General features: G+C 45.7%; 1 long non-coding RNA gene across 2 annotated transcripts in view; it reads right to left on the bottom strand.

Annotated features, from left to right (window-relative positions):
- The window catches only part of LOC309371220, a 39,379-nt gene continuing 13,619 nt past the window's right edge, over window positions 1-25,760 (bottom strand). For both annotated transcript variants that reach the window (XR_014168930.1, XR_014168931.1), the window contains 2 exons: window positions 333-443; window positions 1-232 (listed from right to left, as the gene is read on the bottom strand). This is a non-coding gene — a long non-coding RNA (uncharacterized lncRNA). The remainder of the gene's footprint in view (window positions 233-332; window positions 444-25,760) is intronic.

The raw sequence follows: 25,760 nt of genomic DNA, 5'->3' as shown, positions 1-25,760 counted from the left end.
TTGTTTGTGTATGTATAAATTTTATTATTTTGAACATTCGCTCCATTGTTGTCTTCCAATGAATAAACTGAGCTCACACAATAGAGCAATCATATTGGTAAAAGCAGTACAACTGGACTTCAAAAAAACACACAAAGCTCTTCATCATCATTTCCCTCATCTTCCATCTTTGAAATCTGCAGAGTTTTGACAGTTCAGCCAAGGATAGTTGCTGATGCTTGACTCCAGCCTCCTGCAGGGTGAATTCGTGTTAATTGGATTGTGTAGTCCAAACCTAACAAACCTTGACAATGCCATTTTGAATAGTTTTACTGATAGTTTCTGTCGCTTACAGTTGAATAGTGGAGAATGCCTTGTTAATGTATGTCCCTCTTTCCCCATCTCTCCCCTTGTCCTCCTTCTTGTTGTATATCCTTGGCTGTTGCTTTGGTGTTCTGGTACCTCTGAAAATAGAATCAAGATCCTGTGGTTAACAAGAGGGGGAAATCCAGGGCTTTCTGGAGAAAGAAAATATTCCTGTTAGTTTTTAATATGTTGAAGCTAAAGGTAAAGGGTAAAGGGACCCCTGACCATTAGGTCCAGTCGTGGCCGACTCTGGGGTTGCAGCGCTCATCTCGCTTTACTGGCCAAGGGAGCTGGCACACAGGTTCCAGGTCATGTGGCCAGTATGATTAAGCCACTTCTGGTGAACCAGAGCAGCACATGGAAACGCCATTTACCTTCCCACCGGAGCGGTACCTATTTCTCTACTTGCACTTTGACGTGCTTTCGAACTGCTAGGTTGGCAGGAGCAGGGACCGAGCAACGGGAGCTCACCCTGTCACTGGGATTCAAACCACAGACCTTCTGATCGGGAAGTCCTAGGCTCTGTGGCTTAACCCACAGCGCCACCCGCTACTGGAGTTTAAAGCAAGGACTTCACCTGTAACAAAATGTAATGTGGGTTATAACCTCTAAAGCAGTGATCCTGTTAGCTAGGGATGATGGGAGTTGTAATCCCAAAACAGCTGGAGGGCCAAGTTTACCCACCACTGCTCTAAAAGGACTCTGATAGAACAGCTTGTCACTTCGCATAGGCCCATCCCCAAGGAAAGCAGTTGGAATCTCATATCTTCCAATATTTCTATGATGAAAATAGGGACATCCTATCTCATCATCATTATTATTATTCCCTGCCCATATGCCTGGGTTGCTCCAGCCACTCTGGGTGGCTTCCAACTTATATAAAAACATTAAACATTGAAAAACTTCCCTATACAGGGCTGCCTTCATATGTCTTCTAATGGTTGTATAGTTACATATCTCCTGGGCTCAGGGGTTGCATAACTCCATACCCTCTAACATTTCTCCAGTGAAAAGAGGGGTGTCCTACTGTACCCTCCAACACTTCTCTGATGAAAATAGGAATGTCCTAAGGAAATTTGGACATTCCAGGATCAAATCAGAAACTGGGAAAGCTTCTGTAAATCCCAGACTGTCACTGAAAACTTAGAGGGTCTGGAATCTGTTCATCCTGAAAGCTTCTGAGCATGAATTAGATCCTGTCCACAACCCCCAGTGCCTCCCGTAAATCTAATGGGTCGGAGAAACTGGTCATCCAGAGGGAGTGGTTAGAAAGGCTTGATTTTGCAGCCTGGTGTTTGCAACTGGCTTGGAGGCCCTGATTTCACAATAATGGCACTGTTTGTACATCAGAGTTTAGAGCAGAGGAGGGCTAATGGCTAAGGATGATGGGAGTTGTAGCCCAACTTGAATGCCTACCCTGAACTTTAGAGGCTCCAAGACAAGCTAAGTGTTGTTCAGAATCCTCTGTAGACCCATCATGCCATATCAAATCTAAATTGAAATGTGTCCACAAATATTGACGCCTCAAATCGGCGACCAGGTCCAGAATCTACAGCTGGAACCTGGATTGTTTTCCACTCCCAGTTTTCCGTGGCACTCATAGGGGTCACTCTACATGATGGCTGCCTCTGTGATGCCAGCAATTTATCTGGAGCTACCTGCTACCTCCCAAAAAGCTTGCTACTACCAAATTGAGAAGTTTGCAGCAACATGAAAACAATAGGCTTGACTGCTTCAACAGCCTCATGGTGTTGATTTAAAAGGTGCTTCTTCAAGAGTGCTTGTTTGTTTGTAGCTGCTCTAAAAATTAAAGTTCATGCAAAATCACTCACAGTTAATGCAAAGATCTTGTAAATGTGTGAGGTGTAACGAAAACAGCTCTTTTTAAGGCTGGGAGAAAGTGTTAGAATGCTGGAAGAGCAAACCTGTATAAAAGAGCTAAGAACTGAATTTGTGAGGAAGGATTAAGAGCCCCCAGTGCCATAGCTTGGTTTAGATTGTAAAAGCCTACAGGTATTTTACAGGGAGAACAGGGGTTTATTTAATGATATAGTAATATTATACATGATAGTATAACTAGGAAGAAATGGTCGGAGAGAAAGGAGAAAGTTTTTCTGAACTAGTAGATTAGGATGTAGTCAAATTCCCCAAGGGAAATGGCTGGAATAGAATTGCTTTGGGTTTTGGGTTTTCAAGATTAGACACCATTATAAGGAGTGATTTGACACATGAAATAAAATGAGTGATTTGGTCTAAGCAATATTAAATGTACGGAAAATTTTCTACATTCCAGTTTGCCCTTTTTGAAAAAAGTGCAATTCTATATCTACTCAGAATTAAGCCCCAAGTATTATAGTACAGATGGGACGCGGGTGGTGCTGTGGGTTAAACTACAGAGCCTAGGACTTGCCAATCAGAAGGTCGGCGGTTCAAATCTCTGTGACGGGGTGAGCTCCTGTTGCTTGGTCCATGCTCCTGCCAAACTAGCAGTTCAAAAGCACGTCAAAGTGCAAGTAGCTAAATAGGTACCACTCCAACAGGAAGGTAAACAGCGTTTCTGTGCACTGCTCTGGTTCACTAGAAGTGGCTTAGTCATGCTGGCCACATGACCTGGAAGCTGTACGCCGGCTCCCTCGGCCAATAAAGCGAGATGAGTACCGCAACCCCAGAGTCATCTGCGACTGGACCCAACAGTCAGGGGTCCCTTTACCCTTTAGTTATTATAGTACCGTGGTACCTTGGTTCTCAAACGTAATCCATTCCAGAAGGCTGTTTGACTTCCAAAATGTTTGAAAACCAAGGTGTGGCTTCCGATTGGCTGCAGGAGCTTCCTGCACTCAAGTGGAAGCTGCATTGGATGTTCAGCTTCCAAAAAACGTTCGAAAACAGGAGCACTTTACTTTCGGGTTTTTGGCGTTTGAGAGCCGTTCGAAAATCAAGGTCCGACTGTATTTGCAAAATTATGAATTAACCACAGACTAAATTGAAACAAACTAGACTTAGCAGTGTGTTGCCACAAAGCAATATACAAAACTGAAACTAGTCATGTATTGTACTGTACTCCCTTGTTTCCTTTTCCTGTTGGTCTCACCCATAAATGATTCCTCCCATACAACCAAATCACTTTAGTTCCTACTTACTCATATTATGAGTATGATAGGATTGCTATTAAAAATATGTACATTGTGTATTTAAAATATTTCTAACCCACCCTATATCATAAGTGATATTGGGATGTGCTATAATCATCAACATCATAAGAATATAATAACAAGAGCAATGCAATGGAGACAAATGGATGAAATTAACAGCAGCAAAAACATTTGGAACATGGCAGATATTAAATCTCCCATACAAGCCTGTTGAAAGAGGTGTGTGTGTGTGTGTGTGTGTGAACTAGGGATGGGCAAATAGGTCAGTTTCAGGTTCTTTCAATTTCTCATTTTTTCCTGTCAAATTCTGTTCCCCACATTTCCACAACAGTTTGCAATTTTTTAAAAAATAATTCCTCATGAAAATTCATCAGTATTTTAGCCAGAACACCTCCTAATAGGCACATTTACATGCAATATAATGAATTATATGCAATTTCCCCTCATATACACATTTTCACAACACATTTTCCTCTAAAATAATTTTTTACTTGTGCAAATACATTTCTATGAACAGCTTACCCTAGTTTATGCAATTTTGTACGTGTTACTTCACTGGATAAGTGCATTGAGACATTTGTAATGTGCAACTTTCAAAGGGTGGCTGTGTTTCAGTTAATGGATTGTTTCAAAAAGTGCAAATTTTATTAGCTTGCCTATAGCTGAATCAAATTTATCTGCTATCACTCATACTTTATACTTATTTGATGTATAATTAATAAAATGTAAGTAAATCCCTAAAAAAAAATTAACGGGTTATAAGTGAGAAGGTTATGAGTAAACTAGATGTTTAATGCACAGAAACTGCTTTGCTATGCTTGGTTTTCTAAAGAACCATCGTCATCAGTAATTGCTCTAGTTTTCATTCCCCTAGAGAAAGATGTTAACCACATCTGTTTTAATTATGCCTTTGCTATTCCAAAGAGAACAGAATTCTTCAGACTGGCTTAAGTAACCGCCCCTCCCCACCCCCCCAAAAAATGTTTTAAGTATGCATGATTAGAGCATTTAAATAATCAACTGTTTTCACTAAACCTGCCATCATGGCTGATTGACAAAACATTGTTCAACCGGAAGTAGCAATTAATTACTTGATTGGGCCATTAAGCATCTGCTAAGCCTTTATAACTCAATAAACTTAACAAGTTTCATTAAAAATCAGTGGAACATGACTGGGGGTGGGTGGGGGAGTCTAAAACCAGGTCTGGGTTTTTTAACAGGGTTTGTGTGCATGTGTGTCTCCAGCACAGCAATGATCGTTTGTGCCTTTTACCAGCAGACATAATTCCGTTCTAAAAAATGTGTGTTCTTTTATTTCCACAATAAATCAGACCGTTCTCTTATATTTTGGCTGGCAGGTGGTTAATGAGCAATCTTATTAGGCCATCCTATTGCCCCATTTGTCTGCGGGTGGAACTAGATGATAGAAGCAGCACAGGGCTGCTGCTGTTGCTGCCACTTCCATTTTTTTCTTTTCCTCAACATAATGCAGCTTGCAATGTTATATCCTTGCACTGTGCATTTTCCCTCCATGGCAATGCACAGCTTTATAATATCATAATGTATAGAGTAGGGTTTGTATAGAGCTTGGGTCTCCAGCTGTTTTTGGACTACAGTTCCCATCATCCCTGACCACTGGTCCTGCTACCTAGGGATGATGGTATAGAGCATGCACTACAGCAGCCCATGCACCAAAATTGGCCTACAGTGAGTTCAGTTTTGCCCTTAAGCAATTTCCGCAAAAAAAAATGCCCACCTGTCAATCAACTGATGCCACTGGGTGAGGTCAGCTGATGGGTAGGGGTGGGGTTCAATCCTTTGCAGCTGAGCTCCACAGAGAGCAGGACCAAAGCCTCTGTTCATCAGGGGAGAGGGGATAATTCAACCCTGCTTGGTGTTGCTTTGGCTGGAAATGTTCTGGCAAAGGAGACCCCTGCAAATAGCAAAACTGAACCCAGCCTGACATAGTATTTGGAGAGGGTCAGGGGTGGGGACCCATATATACAGTTCTACATAGTGTAGGGCTGTCCTATGTCCAGATTTTCCTGGCCATTACCAGGATTTCAAAGGTGGGATTGACACCCAGGGAGAATTTCTGAAAGTTGGTGCATTGTCCTGGATCTTAGGCAAGTCAACTGAAAAATCATTCAACAACTTTCGAGGTGCCCTGGTTGTTACTTTTTGAAATATGGCAACCCTGACATAGTGCAAACCTCGGTAGTAGGGAAGTGAGTTACAAATCAAAAATTTAGGCCTAGTTTTCAGCTCAAGCTCAATGTAGGCTCAGTTTTAAGTTATTGAGTGAAACTAAGCTAAAGTATAGCTGTAGGCCTCAGTGCACATGGGTGTGAGCAATGCACCAGATAGTTTACTCAGCAGAATGCAGCCTATAAATACAAATTCTGGTAGAAGACCCAGGAGGGGAAGAAGACCAGAAGAGAGAGAGAGAGATCAGGATGGTGTTATTTGTCAACCCATTCCATCTGCTAGAGTGTCCATCTGCTAGAGTGTCCATCTGCTGTCATGCCTAAGAAGGAAACATAAGCAACCAAAGCAGTATAAGAATTACAATTTTGATTGGTGGTCTGATGCTTTATTTCTGCTATGCATAATATGATCTAACTAGGTTGCTTTATGTCTAGTGTTTGCTGAACCACCACTAAAGCCCATGGACTTCACCCATAACTGTACTTATTGCCTCTGAATCTAAAAGAACAGCTGCCCTTGGCAGAAAATTGCATGAATTCTTGTACATATGTCTTCATGGAAAAGATGTCGAACAAAACCTTGTGCCTAAACAAATTTTCACATGAAGAGAGACCATGTTGGAAAACAGACTTAAAATTCACTGTGTGCTATCTGATAAAAGAAAATGAAAATTATTTACAGGTGGTACCTGACCCCATCCAAATTAGCCCAAATAAAAATAACAGCAATAAGTGATGGAGATGTAAACAAAATGGAGGAACCTTATACCACATGTGGTGGACATGTCCCCAAATAAAAAAAAAATGGGATATGATCTAAGAGGAACTAAAAAAATAATAAGCTAAAACATACATTTTTAAAGACGCCTATTAGCTTTGGTTGATCGCCAAAGAATTGATGCTTTGGAATTATGGTGCTGGAGGAGACTCATGAGAGTCCCATGGACTGCAAAAAGCTCAAACCTATTGTCACGGCCACCCAGGTCTGGTCCCAGCTCACAAGAGACCTCACTCCGTTGCAGCTTATTTACAGGAAAAGTTTATTGAAGATTTCTGCTTCTCATACAGTTCAGCATTGTGGCCGTACGTCTGCCACGTTAGACCGCTGAAGTCCCCTCTGACTCCTCCCCTCTTCCGCACCAACTTAATAGCCTGGCTCTAGACCACCTCTTCCTCTCCTTTCTTTTCCGCAGGGTCTTCCTGCCCCCCTGGGTTCCCTCTCTCCGTGACTCGCCTGAGGCTGAATCCTCTGCCGCCTCTTCCCCCCTCTTTCTGGCTTTAGGGCCGGGCTCCTCCCCTGAGCTCTCTCCACTTCCGCGCGCCTCTACGTTTGAACTTGGCGCGCGTACGTTGCTGCTGACCTTTCTTTCGACCGCTACACCACCCCCTGCTCTGCTCTCCACCCTTTCCGGCTGAACACCCTGCTCCAACCCCCTCTCTCTGTTCTCCCCTAATCCTGCTCCCTCCGAGAGGCTGACGACTCCACCCCCTTTACTCCGTTCCGGCTGAGACGTCTCTTGCTTCCTCTGTCTTCCACTGGGCTCCTCTCCGCTTCTCCCTTCTCCTCCCCTTTGCTTGATTAAGGTAACCCCCTTTTGAGAATCCTCTGACTCGCTGCTCAGACTCGTGGATTCCCTCAGAATTCCGTCATCTTCTTCCTCATCCTTCTGCCCCTCCTCCCACTCGCTCTCCGTCTCCTCTGTCATCTCCTCCTCTCTCCCAGAGACCCTGACATCCATCCCCCCCTCGAAGCCCCCCCTTCCCCCCTCCCGCTCGCCGGGGACCGGTTGTGGAAACTGCGGCTCTTCGGGGGTAGGCTCAGGATACAGGTCGTCTACGTCAATGTTCTCTGCTGGCAGTTCTGTGTAAGTGTATTCGAAGTCGGGTTCTTCCCCCAAATGCTTCTCAGTCTCTGCTTCCATCGCTACTTCCTCCGGTGCTGCCCGCCAAGGACCTATCAGCCACCTCTTACGCCATTCCTCCTCTGGCTGCTCCTCCCACCAATAAGGGGTTTCCGTGTCCACCCCCGAGCACGATCCCCTGGGCGGGCTTGATTCTGGTGTTCTTTCCTCGGGGGAAGAGAAACCCCTGAACGTGCTATCTGACAATGTGGGTGTGAAAAGCCAGTCATCAAAGTACTCAGCTGGCATGGGTCTATGTGGGAAAAGTGCATGGAACTCTTCTTTCAAAAGGGGTTCGTCTAACTCGTAGCCTGGCACCCAACTATTAGCAGCGGCTGGTGTGCCCTCCCTGGCGAGAAAATATTCAACTCCCTCCTCCCCCCATCTCGAGTCCAGTATCTCTGTGACCTCGTTAAGAGGTTCTGGTCTTGGCGATTCCCCCCTCTCAGGCGCCCTCCTACGTGGCTCTGGGGGTGCTCCTGACTCTTGAAACCTGTGTGGGGTTTTGTAGGGAGTGAGCACCGACCTATGAAAGACCGGGTGCACCCTGGAACCTTCCGGAAGGGCTATACGAAAAGCCACCGGATTGATCTTAGCCTCAACTTGATATGGCCCTAGCTGCCTGTGTCCTAACTTCTTCTTGGCCAATGACCTGGCCGGCATCGCGTGGGCTGCTAACCACACCCAGTCCCCAACCTGGATGTCCTCTCCCGCCCTCCTGTGCTTATCGGCCTGCACCTTATACGCCTGTTTTGCCAGCTCCAAATGTCTCCGCAGCTCCTCGTGCACCTCTTGCAACTCCGCTGCAAACTGGTCGGCATCTTGAGGCCCCCCCCCTCCTGGTGCCGCAAATCTCGGGAAGGTTCTGGGATGACGGCCATTGTTCGCGAAGAAAGGCGTCACCCCGGTGGAAGCGTGTTTCGTGTTGTTGTAGGCGAATTCAGCCATCGGCAGATAGTCCACCCACGCCGCAGGTCGCTGGTTGGCGTAGCACCGCAGGTACTGCTGCATGATCGCGTTGACCCTCTCCGCTTGACCGTTGGTTTGTGGATGCCTCGCCGATGTCAGGTTGATTTTGACGTGCAAGATGCCCAGAAGCTTTCGCCAGAAAGTGGAAACAAACTGGCGCCCCCTGTCGGACAAGACGGACTGCGGAAGTCCATGCACTCTGAAGACGTGATCGATGAAGAGCTTTGCGGTCTGTTCTGCCGTCGCCACCTTGGCACAAGGGATGAAGTGCGCCATCTTGGTGAACAAGTCCACCACCACTAACACCGCCGTCTTACCTCTGGAGCTGGGCAGGTCTGTAACAAAGTCCAACGCTACCCTCTCCCATGGTTGCTGCGGTGTCTCCAGCGGTTCTAGCAATCCCGCCTGCTTCTGGTGCACTGGTTTGGACCTCTGGCAGATATCACACCTGGCGACGTAGTCCGCCACCTCTCCTCTCATCTGGGGCCACCAAAAGTCTCTAGCCACCAACTCCATCGTCTTTTCTTTGCCGAAATGGCCTGCACTAGGGGCGTCATGCAACTGTTGCAGAACCTTGGCTCGAAGATCGTCGGTGGGCACGTAAAGGGCACCCTTACGAGTCAAAAGTCCATCTTGCAATTGGAACTCATCGTTGTCTCGCGACCCTCCGCGTAGCTCCTCCATCTTGGACTGTGCAAACTGATCCCTTTGCAACGCGCGTCGCACCGCGTCCAGGTCGACTGCGATGGTAGCGCACGTCCACGCCTGCGGTGCGAAAATGTGCTTTGCTGCGATTGGAGCTGCTTCCTCCAAGTATTGCGGCTTTCGGGACAGCGCGTCTGCAATAACATTGGAGTCTCCTGGGATGTATTCTATTTTGAAGTCGAAGTCCGCAAAGAACTCCGCCCAGCGCATGTGTCGCTGGGTCTGCAACTTAGCCGTCCGCCAATACTCTAAGTTCTTGTGATCCGTGCGGACCTGCACCGTGTGCTTGGCTCCTATTAAGAAGTGTCGCCACGCTTTGAAAGCTGCATGAATGGCCAACAACTCCCTGTCCCATATGGTATAATTGCGCTCCGTCTTGCTGAGCTTCCGGGAGTAGAACGCACCCGGTCGCCAGTTGCCTTGTGAATCCTCTTGCAAAAGAACGGCCCCAACCGCTCTATCCGACGCATCGGTCTCTACCCGCATGGGTCTGCCGGGATTCACGTGGAGCAGCTGCTCTTCGGAGGCGAAAAGACCCTTAAGCGTCCGGAAGGACCGCTCCGCTTGTTCGGTCCAGACGAACTTCTTCTTCTTGGAACTGAGGGTGTCAGTGATCGCCGCCGTCGCGTTCGCAAAACCTTTAATAAACTTGCGGTAAAAATTGGCAAAGCCGATGAACCTCTGGACCTCTTTCCGATTTCGAGGGCTTTTCCAGTCCAACAGCGCTTGAACCTTAGCCCTGTCCATGGCCAGTCCCTCGTCGGACAACTTGTAGCCAAGGAAATCAACCTCTCTGACATCAAACTGGCACTTTTCCAACTTGGCGTACAGCCTGTGTTCCTTCAGCCTCTGCAGGACCTCCCTCACGTCCTTATCGTGATCCTCCGGCGATTCCGAGAAAATCAGGATATCGTCGAGAAAGCAGACACACTTTTTGTAGAGGAGACCTGCTAGCACGTGGTGCATAAATGCTTGAAAAACGTGGCTGCCATTTTGGAGGCCGAAAGGCATGACTCTGTATTCGTATGTGCCCAGAGGGGTGAACATGGCGGTCTTCCACTCATCTCCTTTCCGGATGCGGATGAGATTGTAAGCTCCACGTAGGTCCAGCTTGGTGAAAATCTTGCCCCTCCTGACGGTCGCTAAAAGGTCGTCAATCTTGGGCATGGGGAAAGCTTTGGGCTTAGTCAAGCTGTTGATGAACCTGTAATCCACTATAAGCCTTTTTTGGGGCGTGTCCTTCTTCTTCACAAAGAAAACAGGGCTGCCTCCCGCTGCTTTAGATTCCTGGATGAAACCGCGCTTGAGGTTATGGTCTATGAACTCCCGAAGCTCTTGCATTTCGTCCTCCGACATGGAGTACAGCTTGGCAGCAGGCAATTGCGCCCCTGGCACTAAATCAATCGCGCAGTCGTAAGGTCTATGAGGCGGCAACTTGTCAGCTTCCTTCTCACAGAAAACCTCCAAGAAGTCCTGGTACTTGTGAGGCACTGTTTGCACCATACTCAGATGCAATGGCTGCTCAGCTTCTCCTCCCTGATCGGTCTGAAAGCAATGCTGAGCACAATACGATGAACAAAAGTTGATCTGCCTCTGGTACCACGCAACCGCGGGACTGTGCCTCTCCAGCCAACTCATGCCTAACACGATGGGTGTGTCCGATAAGTGGGTGACATTGAAACTAATAAGCTCTCGATGGTTGCCAATCTGCATCATCATGGGAGGGGTTTGCTGCACCACTTGCCCCCCCAGCAACTTCCTGCCGTCCACCGTGACCACGTTCAGAGGCGTCGTTGCAGGCAGGAGCGCCATGTTGTGCTGCTTAACGAACTGCAGTCCCATGAAGTCGGCGTTGCTTCCCGAATCGATCGTTATTGGAACCTCGAGGAGTCTCCCATCAGGCAACTGGAGTGTTGCTGTGAGCAGAACTGCCGGTTTGGGAGGCAAAGGGTCCACGCTCTGCAGTGATGCTGGGGGCTTGTCTACAGATCCGCCTGGCTGAGCCCCAGTAGCTCTGCTTCCAGCCAGGCACTGTCGTTTCCCTGAAGCTGCTCCCCTGGTTGCACCTCTGCTGTTACAGTTGCCAGCGCTGCAGTGTGCTTCTGGAGCCTCTGGGGGCACTCTTTCGCCATATGGTGCGCACTGTCACAGATGTAACACTTCCTGGTTCCTCTAGGAGGCTTCGCTTTGGCTGCACCAGGGACAGGGCTCTGGGATGGCTTCTGAGCCCTAGCACCACCAATCTCCATTGGCTCCTCTCTGTCCTTCCCCATTGGCGAGGGGTGCGCACGGCTGAAATCCCTGTGCCCAAAAGGGAGAGTCCTTGCTTGCGCACGCGCTTGGGGCCCGTCCTCCTCATGCCACGGACGCCCCTCATGTCGAATTCCAAGAGCTAAAGCCCGTTGCACCACGTCTTCTAGGGTCTGGGGTCTGTCCCCCCTAGCGATCTCATCCTTGATGGGGGGGCTCAATCCCTCCCAAAAAAGATCTCTGACCGGTTTACTGTCCTTTGGCCAATCTAAGGCGGTGAGCAATGCAAAAAATTTAGAGTGGTATTGGCGCACAGTCGCTTTCCCCTGCCTCAGCCCGTGCATTTGACGGCGCGCAATGTCCACATCCACAGAGGATTGAAAACAAGAATCCATCGCTTTGATGAACGCAGTTGAATCGCGACGGGCCGGTCCATCTTCGCGCCACAAATTGCGTAGCCAAGCCCTGGCCTCCCCATGCAGGTGCGAAACAATGAACCCCACTCTCTCCTCCTCATCTTTAAAATCGTGACGGAGTAAGTGCAGTGCATATACAACGTCCGCTCTGAAATTGGGATAGTCTTGCAAGTTGCCATTAAAATGCGGAACTAGGGCACCCCCCCTCCGTCCAAGCGCAATGCCCTCCGCTCTGGATCCTGGGGCCCCCGCCTTGTCCGCGCGCTCCCACCTTGCCTGCAAATCCTGGCACGTCTTCTCCAAGTCGTCATTCTTCTTCTGCGAAGCAATGACTGCCGATGTGAGAGCGGTAACCTGATTCCGCAATGCAACCAGCTGCTCCTCAGCGCTCATGGCTGCTCCCGTTCGTGAGCTTCGCAAAAAAAAAAATTTTTGCTTTCAGAGAGGGGACTTACTGTCACGGCCACCCAGGTCTGGTCCCAGCTCACAAGAGACCTCACTCCGTTGCAGCTTATTTACAGGAAAAGTTTATTGAAGATTTCTGCTTCTCATACAGTTCAGCATTGTGGCCGTACGTCTGCCACGTTAGACCGCTGAAGTCCCCTCTGACTCCTCCCCTCTTCCGCACCAACTTAATAGCCTGGCTCTAGACCACCTCTTCCTCTCCTTTCTTTTCCGCAGGGTCTTCCTGCCCCCCTGGGTTCCCTCTCTCCGTGACTCGCCTGAGGCTGAATCCTCTGCCGCCTCTTCCCCCCTCTTTCTGGCTTTAGGGCCGGGCTCCTCCCCTGAGCTCTCTCCACTTCCGCGCGCCTCTACGTTTGAACTTGGCGCGCGTACGTTGCTGCTGACCTTTCTTTCGACCGCTACACCACCCCCTGCTCTGCTCTCCACCCTTTCCGGCTGAACACCCTGCTCCAACCCCCTCTCTCTGTTCTCCCCTAATCCTGCTCCCTCCGAGAGGCTGACGACTCCACCCCCTTTACTCCGTTCCGGCTGAGACGTCTCTTGCTTCCTCTGTCTTCCACTGGGCTCCTCTCCGCTTCTCCCTTCTCCTCCCCTTTGCTTGATTAAGGTAACCCCCTTTTGAGAATCCTCTGACTCGCTGCTCAGACTCGTGGATTCCCTCAGAATTCCGTCATCTTCTTCCTCATCCTTCTGCCCCTCCTCCCACTCGCTCTCCGTCTCCTCTGTCATCTCCTCCTCTCTCCCAGAGACCCTGACACCTATCAATTCTGAAGGAAATCAGCCCTGAGTGCTCACTGGAAGGACAGATCCTGAAGCTGAGGCTCCAATACTTTGGCCACCTCATGAGAAGAGAAGACTCCCTGGAAAAGACCCTGATGTTGGGAAAGATGGAGGGCAGAAGGAAAAGGGGACGACAGAGGACGAGATGGTTGGATGGTGTTCTCGAAGCTACCAGCATGAGTTTGACCAAACTGCGGGAGGCAGTGGAAGACAGGAGTGCCTGGCGTGCTCTGGTTCATGGGGTCACGAAGACTCGGACATGACTAAACGGCTAAACAACAACATTAGCTTTCCTATTAGGCATTCTAACGATAAGCATCCCAAATGATAATAAAAGTGTTTCTTTATTTAATGTCTATGCAGACCTTTCACATCTCAATTTGAACCCAAAAAAACCCTCTGTTTTGCTGTCTTGACTGGTTATTTCACCACATAGGGAGCGACTGGCTCATGGAACCTTGGCATGTGATAGGATGATGGATTATGGGGGCATTTGGGCTGATCTAGCAGGGCTCTTATGTTTTTATATACATGGACATCAGTAGTAGCCACAGAAGCCTGCTTCTATGCATCCCTTGATGGACAGGGTGCCTGTGATTTTTGCTTTTGTTTTGCAGTATGTGTCGCACTTATCCCCAAATCCATCCAGCAGCCATCACTATTCCCATGTTGTAGATAGGAAAAAGAGGTTGAGATATGTCAAGATATCTCAAACGGGGGCAGGGGGGAGAGAGAAGAAGTACTTTATAATGCCCTTATTCCAAATTTATGCGCTCTCCCTCCCCTCCTGCAGGTAAAGACATTGGAGAAGCCGGGAGGGTGAATTGTCAGCCCATATTTTAAAGAGCAGTTCTGTCATAAGCAAAATGTTATGTGCTGCAGTACATAAAAGCTTTACCTGCGTATGAATGCAGCAGCACTGGCTTGTCAAAGGGGAGGGGAAATACTGAGCGCTATTAAACAGAATGGGCCTCATTCTGGTCGCTGACACCTGCATATGTCTGAAAGGGAATGGGATTGTATTCGCATCAACGTTGTGTCAAAGAGAGCTGAATCTTCCTGGCTGCCAGTATCACTTCTGCTTTGCATCCTTTTTACAGGCCCTGTTGGGTAAGATTATTGAAAATCAAACAAGCCTATAGTACCATGAATATTTTACTGGGCCAAGGATTTTTAATACAGGAATCTGGTTCTTCCCATTTTCATGGCATACCTGCCATGAAATAAAGCATGAAAGCAGCCAAGCAGCCGTTGATGAAATACATCAGGACAAGGTTGAAAGTAGTGCAATTACGAGATAAACCAGGGATGTTTTCCATCTTTTTAATTGACCCTGTGGCTGTCTAAGACTGCAAACCTAGCCACATTTACTTGGGAGTAAATACCATTGAACATAGTGGGGTTTACCTCTTAGTAAACATAGCTAGGACTGAGTTGTATTTAAAGATATCAAGATTTGGTTTGATTTCTTTCTTTTTTAAAAAACACACAACTAAGAACAATTTTAATTTCTGCAGCTGTAATCCTGTGTACATTGCTTTGGAGAAAGGCAAACAGGGATCAATGGGAGCTTTTGAGTAAATAAACAGGAATTAGCTCAAGGGCGGATTTTTAATTTGCTTTGTACTTCGTACAACTGCAGAGTGATGCTGCCAATATTAGTGCCGACTCCGTATTGTCTTCTGGATGAAACGAAAGAAAGCCAGTGTGATGCAATGAGTAGGGTGCTGGGTTCAAATCCCCGTTCAGCCACAAAACCCACAGTGTGTCTTATGGCAAGTCGCTGTCTCTTAGTGTAACTGAACTCTCACATGGCTTTATAGAATAAGGCAGCTGCGGGAAACGTTGGCCATCCAGATGTTGCTGAACAAAAACTCCCAGCATCCCTGGTCATGTTTGCTGGCCAGCAATATGTTTTCCTGTGAAGTCGGTTTAAAAAGAAGGGTGTGAGGGGTTGTAAGCTAGGTCTTGTCCTCTTGGCATAAGCCCTCCCTAAGTCATTGCAAGGCTGCATACATAGTTCTCTCTCTGGCTCATTCCCAACAGGCCTGGAAGGGCTGGGTCTTGACTGTCCCTACTGCTCAAAAGGCTCCTACTGCAGAAGGTATCTAGAGACCACCTAGCTGCAAGTCCTGCAGGTCCTTGTTTCTTGCAAGAGCCAGGCACCTCTCTCCGACTCCCAAACAAACAGAGATAAGGGCTGAGTGAAGACCTACACCAGGAACAAGCTGCTGAGATGTAAAGCAAAGCCTGTGAATCTTGCTCTTTTGAGATTTAGTGATGAGGGAGATCAGCATTAACTGACAGTGAACTCAAGAAAAAACTTGAGGGTCTTCTACCCTCTTCCACTCTCTAACAGGCTGTGGATATCCACAAACTGAAAGCCCAGGCTCAAATCACATCAGCTGAAGCAGCAGCGCTTGCTGCTGAAGCAAAAATGAAAGCATCCTTGCAGTTTGCAAAACCTCCAACACAATCTGCACCACAAGAGGGCTGTTCAGTAGCCAAAAGCAGAGCTTGCAATAGATGTTGAAACACGCAGAAGCCTAGATTGTGTTTAGTCTTCTGAGTATTTTCCTACAAATGCTCTTGAACAAGCCACTTTGCAAAAATGTGGCAGCTCGAAAGTGGAACAGGTTATGAGCACATTGCTGATAGGTATAATGTCATCTCAGCGACTTGCAGAGTACAAGAATGGTATAGCACAGTTCCCGTAGTTGCTGGAACAATCTTTCTTAAATGAGATAGTGGAGCAGAAACAACCACTAGTCCAATGGATGTAGCGGATGACAGGCAAAATGCATCCAGGGTCCAGTGGCGTAGCGTGGGGGTGCAGGGGGGCCAGCCGCACCGGGCACAACATCTGGGGGGGGGGCGCTCGCACTCGCAGCTCTCTGCCCCTACCTGGCTCACTCACTCTCTCTCACTGCAGTGCTTGCTGTGCAAATCTGATCCAAGCTGCCAGGTCGCCACCCACTGTGGAGGGGGTGGGTGCCAGGCGTGCGGTGTGGAGAGAGAGCGAGGGACTATCTGGGGGAGGGACAGTGCAGCAGCCACCCAGTGCAGCGCTGAGCGCGGGAGAGAACCACACCAGACCAGACCAGGCAGCAGCAAGAAGAAGCTGGCAGCGGCGGCAGGTTAGGGGTTAGGGGGCGCAAATTACTTGCCTTGCCCCGGATTAGGGGGCGCAAATTACTTGCCTTGCCCCGGGTGGTGACAACCCACGCTACGCCGCTGCCAGGGTCAAAGCAAACAGGTTGTTTTGGGAGGTGCACACCTCAAGCAAAAAGGTGCAGTTATAGCATACCACCTTTTCTGTGATAGATAATGATGAATCACCATTCCTTGGGTGATAAAGACATCACGTTGAACCCACCCCAAAGGATGGCCTTTTCAAGTCGATTTCCTGGTACCTACTGCAACATATATGCTGTATTGTTTTTAACACTTGATTGGAAGCTGCCCAGAGTGGTTGGGGAAACTCAGCCAGATGGGCGGGGTGTAAATAATAAATTATTATTATTATTATTATTAAACCCAGCAGAACCATAGTTGCACATGGTTGTAGGAAAAATTCCTATTCTTACCCTAAGAAAGTTTAAGTCCACTGAAAACCCCAGAAGATACAGGCAGGGCTGGATATAGGTTTGTTGAGGCCCTAAGCTACTGAAGGTAATGGGGCCCTTTATATGTCCAGCTGTCCTTTGTCAACAACAAATTGTCACTGTTTTTTTGTGTTGAATATATGCTATATGGTAATTTATGGACCTAATAGGTACCTAAAGCCATTTGCACATGCAAAATGTAGGCACCCTATATATAGAAATGAGCAAACCAGTGATATTTTAGAGAGCAGGCTAGCAGGCGGGGCCCATTACTTACATCGTAGGAGCCTACACAACACAAAACACCGTTGCTGTATGTAGGTTCTATTTTATTTGTTTTTTATCTTTTATTTTGGAAATGTACATCCAGTTTTTTTCCTTTAATTTTTGGGGGGCCTTCAAGAGAGTGGGGCCCTATGCTATAGCTTGTTTGTTGTTGTTGTGTTGTTTAGTCATTTAGTTGTGCCTGACTCTTTGTGACCCCATGGACCAGAGCATGCCAGGCACTTCTGTCTTCCACTGCCTTCCGCAGTTTGGTCAAACTCATGCTGGTAGCTTTGAGAACACTATCCAACCATCTCTTCCTCTGTCGTCCCCTTCTTCTTGTGCCCTCCATCTTTCCCAACATCAGGGTCTTTTCCAGGGAGTCTTCTCTTCTCATGAGGTGGCCAAAGTATTGGAGCCTCAGCTTCAGGATCTGTCCTTCCAGTGAGCACTCAGGGCTGATTTCCTTCAGAATGGATAGGTTTGATCTTCTTGCAGTCCATGGGACTCTCAAGAGTCTCCTCCAGCACCACAATTCAAATGCATCAATTCTTTGGCGATAAGCCTTCTTTATGGTCTAGCTCTCACTTCCATACATCACTACTGGGAAAACCATAGCTTTTACTATACGGACCTTTGTTGGCAAGGTGAGGTCTCTACTTTTTAAGATGCTGTCTATAGCTTGTTTAGCTTATACTTAAATCTGGCACTGGATACAAGAGTCATCACAAAAATGACTGGGTCCACTCCTTGGGTCAACAGCCTGGTGAACACACACAGGGAGGGGGGAATGGATCACTATGACTCTGCTTTGACCCATAAAGCTATGCTGAGACAACGGTTCTCTATCCCCTCTTTGCCTTTCTTAAAAGTACCATTTGCACTTGCAGCAGCACCAGATTCCTCTCAGAAGTTTCCTTGCTGCCAGAACTTCCTACACTAATCATGTGAGTTTGCATGGTTACGTGGTCATTCTAAAAAGTGCTCCTGGCAGGGAAGCTTTTGAGAGAAAAGCCACACACAGACAGACACAGACCCTATCGCTGCAGCAGGTAGAAGTCCCGGCACACAGAAAACAGATCACTTTGCATACTTAACGAGGCAAACACAGTGCAAAAATCAAAAGCAACTTTGTCGAAGCTCTTTGCCCTGCTTGCCTTTTTGTAGCTCTATTCACTTTGCATGCACTAGCCTTCGTAGAGCTGAAAATGATCATTGTGAAAGGTTTTGCCCAGCTCAACCTAAAATAGTTGCTGAGTCTTCATTTTAAAAGAATCATACATTCATGATAAAGTAAGGCTTGAAGGAATCTGTCAGAATGCACCCTAAAATTAATCACATAAAACTAGTACAGTGGGAGGGTCATTCTATCTTACAAACATATCAATTTTCTGCTAGTCATTTCTCTATTAAAAGGGAACAGCGGCAAGAACGAAAATCAAAATGTGCACATGCACATACTGTATGTACAGAGGACGTCAATTATATTGACCTTGTACAAGAGGGCATATTGACTTTACGAAACCCAAGTGCTTTCCATGAATTTAGTTAATATTTGCAGAAGAGTTTGCCCAACTCCTTGTAAGAATTAGCATTAGTATGAAGAAATATTGCTTTTGTTGTTGTTTGAAGGGGAAAAAAAACCCAAATCATTGTCTACTTAGACACTGCCAAAAAAGAGGACAAAAGAGGAAACAAGAGTCAATAAAATTTGTGTTTGCTAATTTATATGTAAAGATGTACATTTAGAACTTATTGCTATAAATTAAACAGAAATGCAATACATTTCACCATAGTGCGGAAGACTGTAAACAGATGACCTGTTCGCCTGATCAGTCTGGTGTCGAGGTGCTATTGATGGGCAAGTTCAAGGCCTGCTCTTCCCTCTTATGGTTCTATCTTTAAGCCAGGCTTACACTGGACAGGCCTTCAAAGAGAGGGCTATCCTCTGAAACCCTTTCTAATAGAGTGACTTCTGTTAAGTAGGGCACATGGCCACCCCATTTCCACTTTATTCTTAACATTGCTTTAATGCCTGAGGTTGAAGTAGCAGTTCAAGCAACTTGTGGTAGGATCTGGTTTCCTTTTCTCAAATATTTATGAAGGAATTGGTGTGAAAGTATCAAACCATAGGATCTCTCAAGGAGGGCAACCAAGATGATCAAGGGCCTGGAAACCAAGCTTTATGAGGATCGGTTGAAGGAGCTGGGTATCCTTAGCCTGGAAAAGAGGAGACTGGGAGAAGATATGACAACCACCTTCAAATATCTCAAAGGCTGTCACATGGAAGAGGGAGCATTGCAAGCTTGTTTTCTCCTGCTCTGAAGGGTGGGACTCGAACCAATGGCTTCAAGTTACAAGAAAGGAGATTATGACTAAACATCAGGAAGAACTTTGTGACAGTAAGAGCTGTTTGACAGTGGAATGTTCTCCCTCAGGAGGTTGTGGACTCTCCTTCCTTGGAGGTTTTTAAGCAGAGGTTGGATGGCTGTCTGTTATGGATGCTTTAGCTCAGGCTTCCTCAACCTCGGCCTTCCAGATGTTTTTGGCCTACAACTCCCATGATCCCTAGCTAGCAGGACCAGTGGTCAGGGATGATGGGAAATGTAGTCTCAAAACATCTTGAGGGCCAAGGTTGAGGAAGCCTGCTTTAGCTGAAATTCATGCATTGCTGATTCTTGTATCTCCTTCTTTTTACCCCTGTTCCCCACCTCTCTTAATTCCCCTTCTTGTTTTCTTTTCTTCTAAGTAGAACAGGGGGTGGGGAGACAAGGGTGGTATGCACAAAGGAAATGCCATGTACACTTTTTCACATTTATATCATTAAACTAATAGGCAGCTGGTAAAATTGAATTGGGCATAATTCCAGAAAGTTTCTAACTTTCTCTTTCCCCCCAATATTCTTCTTTCCATCTCCTGGAGCCATAGACATCACAGCCACCATTGCCTAGTCTTCAAAGCTCACCCATGTGAACTCTTTTCTTAATGAGAGACCACTGGGTGCTTTTCTGGGAGAGCCATTGCAGTTAAAACTGAAATCCAGCTACTTTGGGCCTCGGATCCAAAACCCCAACATTTTTTATGGGTGAGATCAAACTGTTTGATGTCCTTCAGCGGAGACCAAATGAGTGCTTAGCAACAGTATATTGCTTTGATGTTTGAAGGATGAGCTGGCATCTCCCCCACTGACTGAGGCTCTGTGTTCTCTGAGTTAGGGTGATGAGTAACTTAACCCTGCATGCGGTGTTGTGCGTTGAGCTTATGTGGGATTAAAGTAAGTGAGTTAACCTCCTCTTTGCTGGAAAGTCAGCTGGTGAATTAAGAGTGTTCTAGCTCTAGAAAGGGGATGGCATATTGGAGATCGGCTGGAAATAGAACTGGGGTGAGTACTGAAGAATTGAGGAGGAAATTGATGACATGGAGACTGTTTGAGTTATGAAACAGAAACTGGAGGGGAAGACTTTTGTAAATCCCCAACCCTGATAATTTTAATTTTAGTAGGCATCCCCTGTAGCTGTATCCTCCTTGTAGATCTCCCAACACAAATATGTCTGGCCAGCTCTCTTCATATGCCTAGAAGACATTTTTTTTAAATTGCATTGAATTAAACCGGTTAGCCATTATGGGAGCCAAGGAAAACTATATTTTAAAAAATGAGACACAATTCAGTCCTCATTAAATACATTTTTAAGTGCCATTGATTTCAGTGACAGAGTTAGCACTTTCCCACTGAAATCGCTTGAGATTCCTTGAGATTCCTTTGTCTGAATCATGCCCATAATAAATGAAAATGAAGACCCCAAATTGAACAAAATGATATGGTTAAAGAGGGAAAACTGAGGCATGCAATATCCCTCTTCAAATATGATTGTTATTTGCTGCCAGCCAAACAGATGGCACATTCAACTGGCTACATGGAATTGCCACATCTCAGTATGCTTTGTTGTCCCTGATAAACGTGACTAGCATTAGCACATGACCCAGGGTCTATGGAAGATTGACTGGCTCACTGAGCCATGGTCCAGTGTCTTGGAGAGCAACAGATATACTGTCCTAAAGTATGCAGCTCAATGGGAGAAGAGTAGGCAAGCTTCTACCATGTTCTCTAATACATTCAACAAGTTCAGTTCTGTTACATCATGACATGTCTTCAAACTATCTCCTCTCCACACATTGTTACACACTATTGAAGTTCTCTGAATTTTCTCTACAGCAAGCTCTTTGCAGTTACCCAGTGTATAAATGAACATGGGGGGGGGGGAGGGTTGGAATCCTGTCCCCAATGTGCTACTTGCCACACACACACACACACACACCTCTGCACATTCCATTTCTTACTTCCAGTGGCCTGCGCACATATCAGAAGTGGTCCATACCCTACATTTTTGTTCCAAGGCTCTGTGTGTAGACCTCTGTGCAAATGGCATCTCAGCTGCTTGAGGGTCAGGAATGGGGCAAGCACCCAGAAGGAACAACCCCACCCCAATGCCAATGAAACTTTCCTATCATTCATGACCATTTAATGATGAATGTGGATTGACACAGTCTTCCCAAATGAGTCATGAAAACTGTTGAGTACAACACAGGATTACATTATCTTTCATGCAGAAATGAAAGAAAAAGAAGAAAAGAATTGGAAATCATGAAATAAGACAACAACAAAAATGGCTCATCAAACGTAGTCTGAAATGTATTAGGCCATGTGCTAATTGAGATGGGCTGTTACAAGCTGCAGAGCATGATATTTAATTAGATGAGTAATGAGTGACACATTTTTGAAGTCCTGGAGTTTTGGTTAAATGGGTTTTTTACTTTTTACTTCTGTGTTTCTGAAAGTGAAAGAAAAGGTCATAAGGAAACGAGACCCCCCAAAAAGATCATTTGACAGCAGCCTGATTCAATAAGATGCTAGTGGAAACTGTCATAAAGCCCAGTAGCAAGGTGTCTTGCCCCTTGGGTTCTAGTTCCCCATTGTTTGATTTTACCCTTTACTTTGGAGTCTGAAAGTTGGAAGAACCCTGAAACTTTAAGCCAACATATTGAGACCTGATCGATGCTCACCCAAGAGTTTTGTTCAATAATATTTACTCATCCCTTTTAACTTGAGTTACTGGAGATTGTACCTAGGACCTTCATGCAAAAATATACTCTGTTGGTGAGCTATGATCTTCCTCCTGTAGAGCATAAAATTAGTCAACAGCACGGCACCCATGAGAACATTTACTAACAGAGGCCTTCCACAGAGTCTCACCCCCCCACTGAAATTAGGGATGAAATACCCATTCTATTGTAGTGCTTATAATGGGTTGTGGTATATGTGTCTGTAGTCGCCATGAAATTTTGTCAAGTTTGCAAATGTAGTCATGGGCCCCCAAAATGTTCATTGTCCCTGTTATATTGTATATGCTTTTTGCAAAGTTATTCTTTCATGGAATTGTGTGTCACGACCGTAGAAGAGTTATTCTTAAAGAGCTAAACACAATCCCAATGGCATTTGTCTCTTTTTCACTAGCATTTGCCCAATGCTATTAATTAAATGATTTTGGACCACCAGCTTTGCTGTAGAAAACCTTGTGTAAGCTTGATCACTACCTAGATAGAGAAAGCACCTGAAAGAAATCACTCTGAGTCACCAAAGAAAGAGCAACATAATAGAAAAATAAATAACAAATATTTGACAATTCGTTATAACCGCTAATTCCGATACAATACTTCAGCTCAACATTTCTCTCACGTTGTATCTGTATATTTGTTTTCAACACTCCTCCAAGTGTCAGCTGCATTTGTGGACCACCTTGTCTTCCTAACATTCAAGAGAAGATAATTGTAACAAAGTGTAACTATCTTGAGTCAGGAGCAACCATGGTATCAGATTAGTGTTTTCTGGTTACCATGGAAACAACAGATGCACCAGAACGGAAGCTTCTTGTGAAAGGGGGTGGGTGTGGAGAGAATGCAATTGCTCCTAATATCATCCATGTTAAAATATCGCCGCAGCAACATCAGTAAATTGGCTCCTCCGGCTTTGGAGATTTCTCTTCATGGTGATTGAAAAGCCTTATTTGACTATGCAAGGACATAACTTTGATGTGAATGTAGAGATGCAGTGGGCAACAAACAGTGTTTTTGTCTTGTGGCTATGGGCCTGTTAGGTTGGGAAAATTTGGATTCCAGACTAGGATCACAAACCTACAGCTCTACTAGTGCTAGAGAGTTTGTTCTCCAGTTCATAATCAATGGTGTTTCCAAAACTCTCTGCTCATCTAGATCTTGCTGCAGAATTTGGCTTCGCAGTTACACTGACTTGTTTCCAAAGTGGGAGTGACATACAGTGGTACCTCGGGTTAAGAACTTAATTCATTCTGGGGGTCTGTTCTTAATCTGAAACTGTTCTTTACCTGAGGTACCACTTTAGCTAATGGGGCCTCCCACTGCCGCTGCTGCTGCACGATTTCTGTTCTCATTCTGAAGCAAAGTTCTTAACCTGAGGTATTAATTCTGGGTTAGCGGAGTCTGTAACCTGAAACGTCTATAACCCGAGGTACCACTGTACAATATTAGGTATTCTCTATTTTTTTCTTTAAAAAAAATACTTTCTCAATTAATTAAAAACTTTTCTACCTCACCTCTCAGTAAAAAGCAGTCAAAGGAGAGTCGCACTAAAACCATCAGTAGCAGTAGAACAGCAAGAGTTCTGTTCCTGTTGTTCATTGTGCTGTTGGCAGCCAGTACTTCTCCCCTTCCCCACAATGTCCTCTTGAAACAATGTAAGTCATGAGGACTCTCATTATCAGTTGCTGTTTCATAGAATGATAGTTGGAAGGGACCCCAAGGGTCATCAAGTCCAACCCCCTGCATAGCCGCCCTGAGCCCGGCCTTGGCTGGGGAGGGCGGGGTATAAATAATAATAATAATAATAATTGCTGGAATATCCCCCTCCACAGTGTTCTTATAACAATGCTATGCCCCACAGGCTTGCAACTATTTCCTTTCCAGGTCCATATCAGTGCATAAAGGCTTTTATAATAGTATAAGCTTTCAATTTATACTATGAATCCTCTGCACACAGGTTTGTAAAATGTTGTTCGCTCCACTCAACCAGCGTTTTCAAACTAGCAAATTCCATGAAAGATCAGCTTTCCACCTCCCTAATTCTGTGCCGCTGTTTCTGCTGTCTCTCGAGACAGACGGGTGCCAAAAACAACTTGCTCTGTTGGGCAAAGCTGCAAGAGATACAAAGTTGAAATTCTCTTGTCCAGTATTTTACAGTGGCAGGGAGAGAAGGGTGTTAAAAGTATTACAACCATGAGACGAGGATAAGGCAAATTATTTTCAGGTGCTGCTTTAAGAATACATGTTCTATCTCTTCTCATGAATAATAAAGGGAAGCCAGTCACCCGCTCTCTACGTTTAAAAGGCATATAAAAGAGGAGTACGTGCACTATGGAGAAAAATCTTATGGAGTGTTGCTACCCTCTCTGTGCAAGTGATGATTTTGTAGGAATTTCTTTTGTGCGCATGAAAAAGGTTCTGCAGTGGTGTCATGCAATAAACTTATGATTGACAGAGCAAATATTAGGATTTCTGCCAACACAGAGAAGTACTGTTTTGACAACTGTGTCATCGTGAATAGGAGTTATGGAAAGAGCAGACTGCAGCATCTAGCTTGGGCCTATGAGGAGGTCTGATCAAGTGACTCATTCAAAAATTAAAAAAGGTGTTCCTTTGCAATGATAATTCTGTGGAGGGAAACTTAAGTCCATGCTATCCAATTTGTGAAATGCTGTTGTGAACCGCCTTCAGACGAAGGTTGGTATACAAATGCAATTAATAATAAAGGAATGTCCCCCTTGACAATATATATTTTGCACAGAATTGCATAAACAATTTCTAACTCAGCCACAAAGCATTATATTATGTGAATGAAAAGCTCTCATTGGGTGCTTCTGCCAACTGATGATGAAAGGTAGTTTGTAGAATAACTTAAACATAAACATTTTCAGAAATACAGCTTGACAAACTTTCAACACTTAAAACTCCCACAATCTTTTAAATTTATTCTTAAATCCTCTTAGCAGTAAACACTGTTTTGAGTACAGTTGACTCTCAACTTAAGCAAGAGTTACATTCCAGGGATAATGCATAAAACCAAAATCATATATATACACTCTCCCTGCACCCCCAAATTCTCTCCCAAGGTGGGTACTATGGCAGGTGGGATTGCCAACTCCCCCCGCCCGCTTGATATCCGCCCCTTTTAATTTTTAAAAACAATAATACATTTTTTGGCCCTGCACATAAAGCTGAATTTGCACAAGTTAAATGCTGGAATATTCTGAAATGAATAACAGACTCTATTCCTACATGGGTTAGCCAATTGCTGCCATACTTTGTGCAACTGCTATAGCTTATAAAAGGGTCACTGATCACTGGGATCACACAACATGTCTGAGTTAAAAGCCCACCAGTTCCCCTGAACATTCCTATAGTCAATTGCTTGATGGGGGGTGGGGAGGCATTTGAGCTGAGCTGACTGTTTCATGGAAGAAATATTGATGATCATACACCACCCCAATTATTACTGTGACTATTTCTGCCTTGCTGAAAAGAAGCATCACATGCCCAAGACAAAAATCCACAAAAACTAAGCAAGGGAATCTTTCTAGGGACAGAGGCAGTTTTTTAAATTATGTTGTGTTTT

The sequence above is a fragment of the Podarcis melisellensis genome (assembly GCF_964234715.1).
Source record: "Podarcis melisellensis genome assembly, chromosome: 5".
In the NCBI taxonomy this organism is placed as follows: Eukaryota; Metazoa; Chordata; class Lepidosauria; order Squamata; family Lacertidae; genus Podarcis; species Podarcis melisellensis.
Note: the sequence above shows the minus strand (reverse complement) of the source record. Positions and strands in the feature narration are given on the sequence as shown.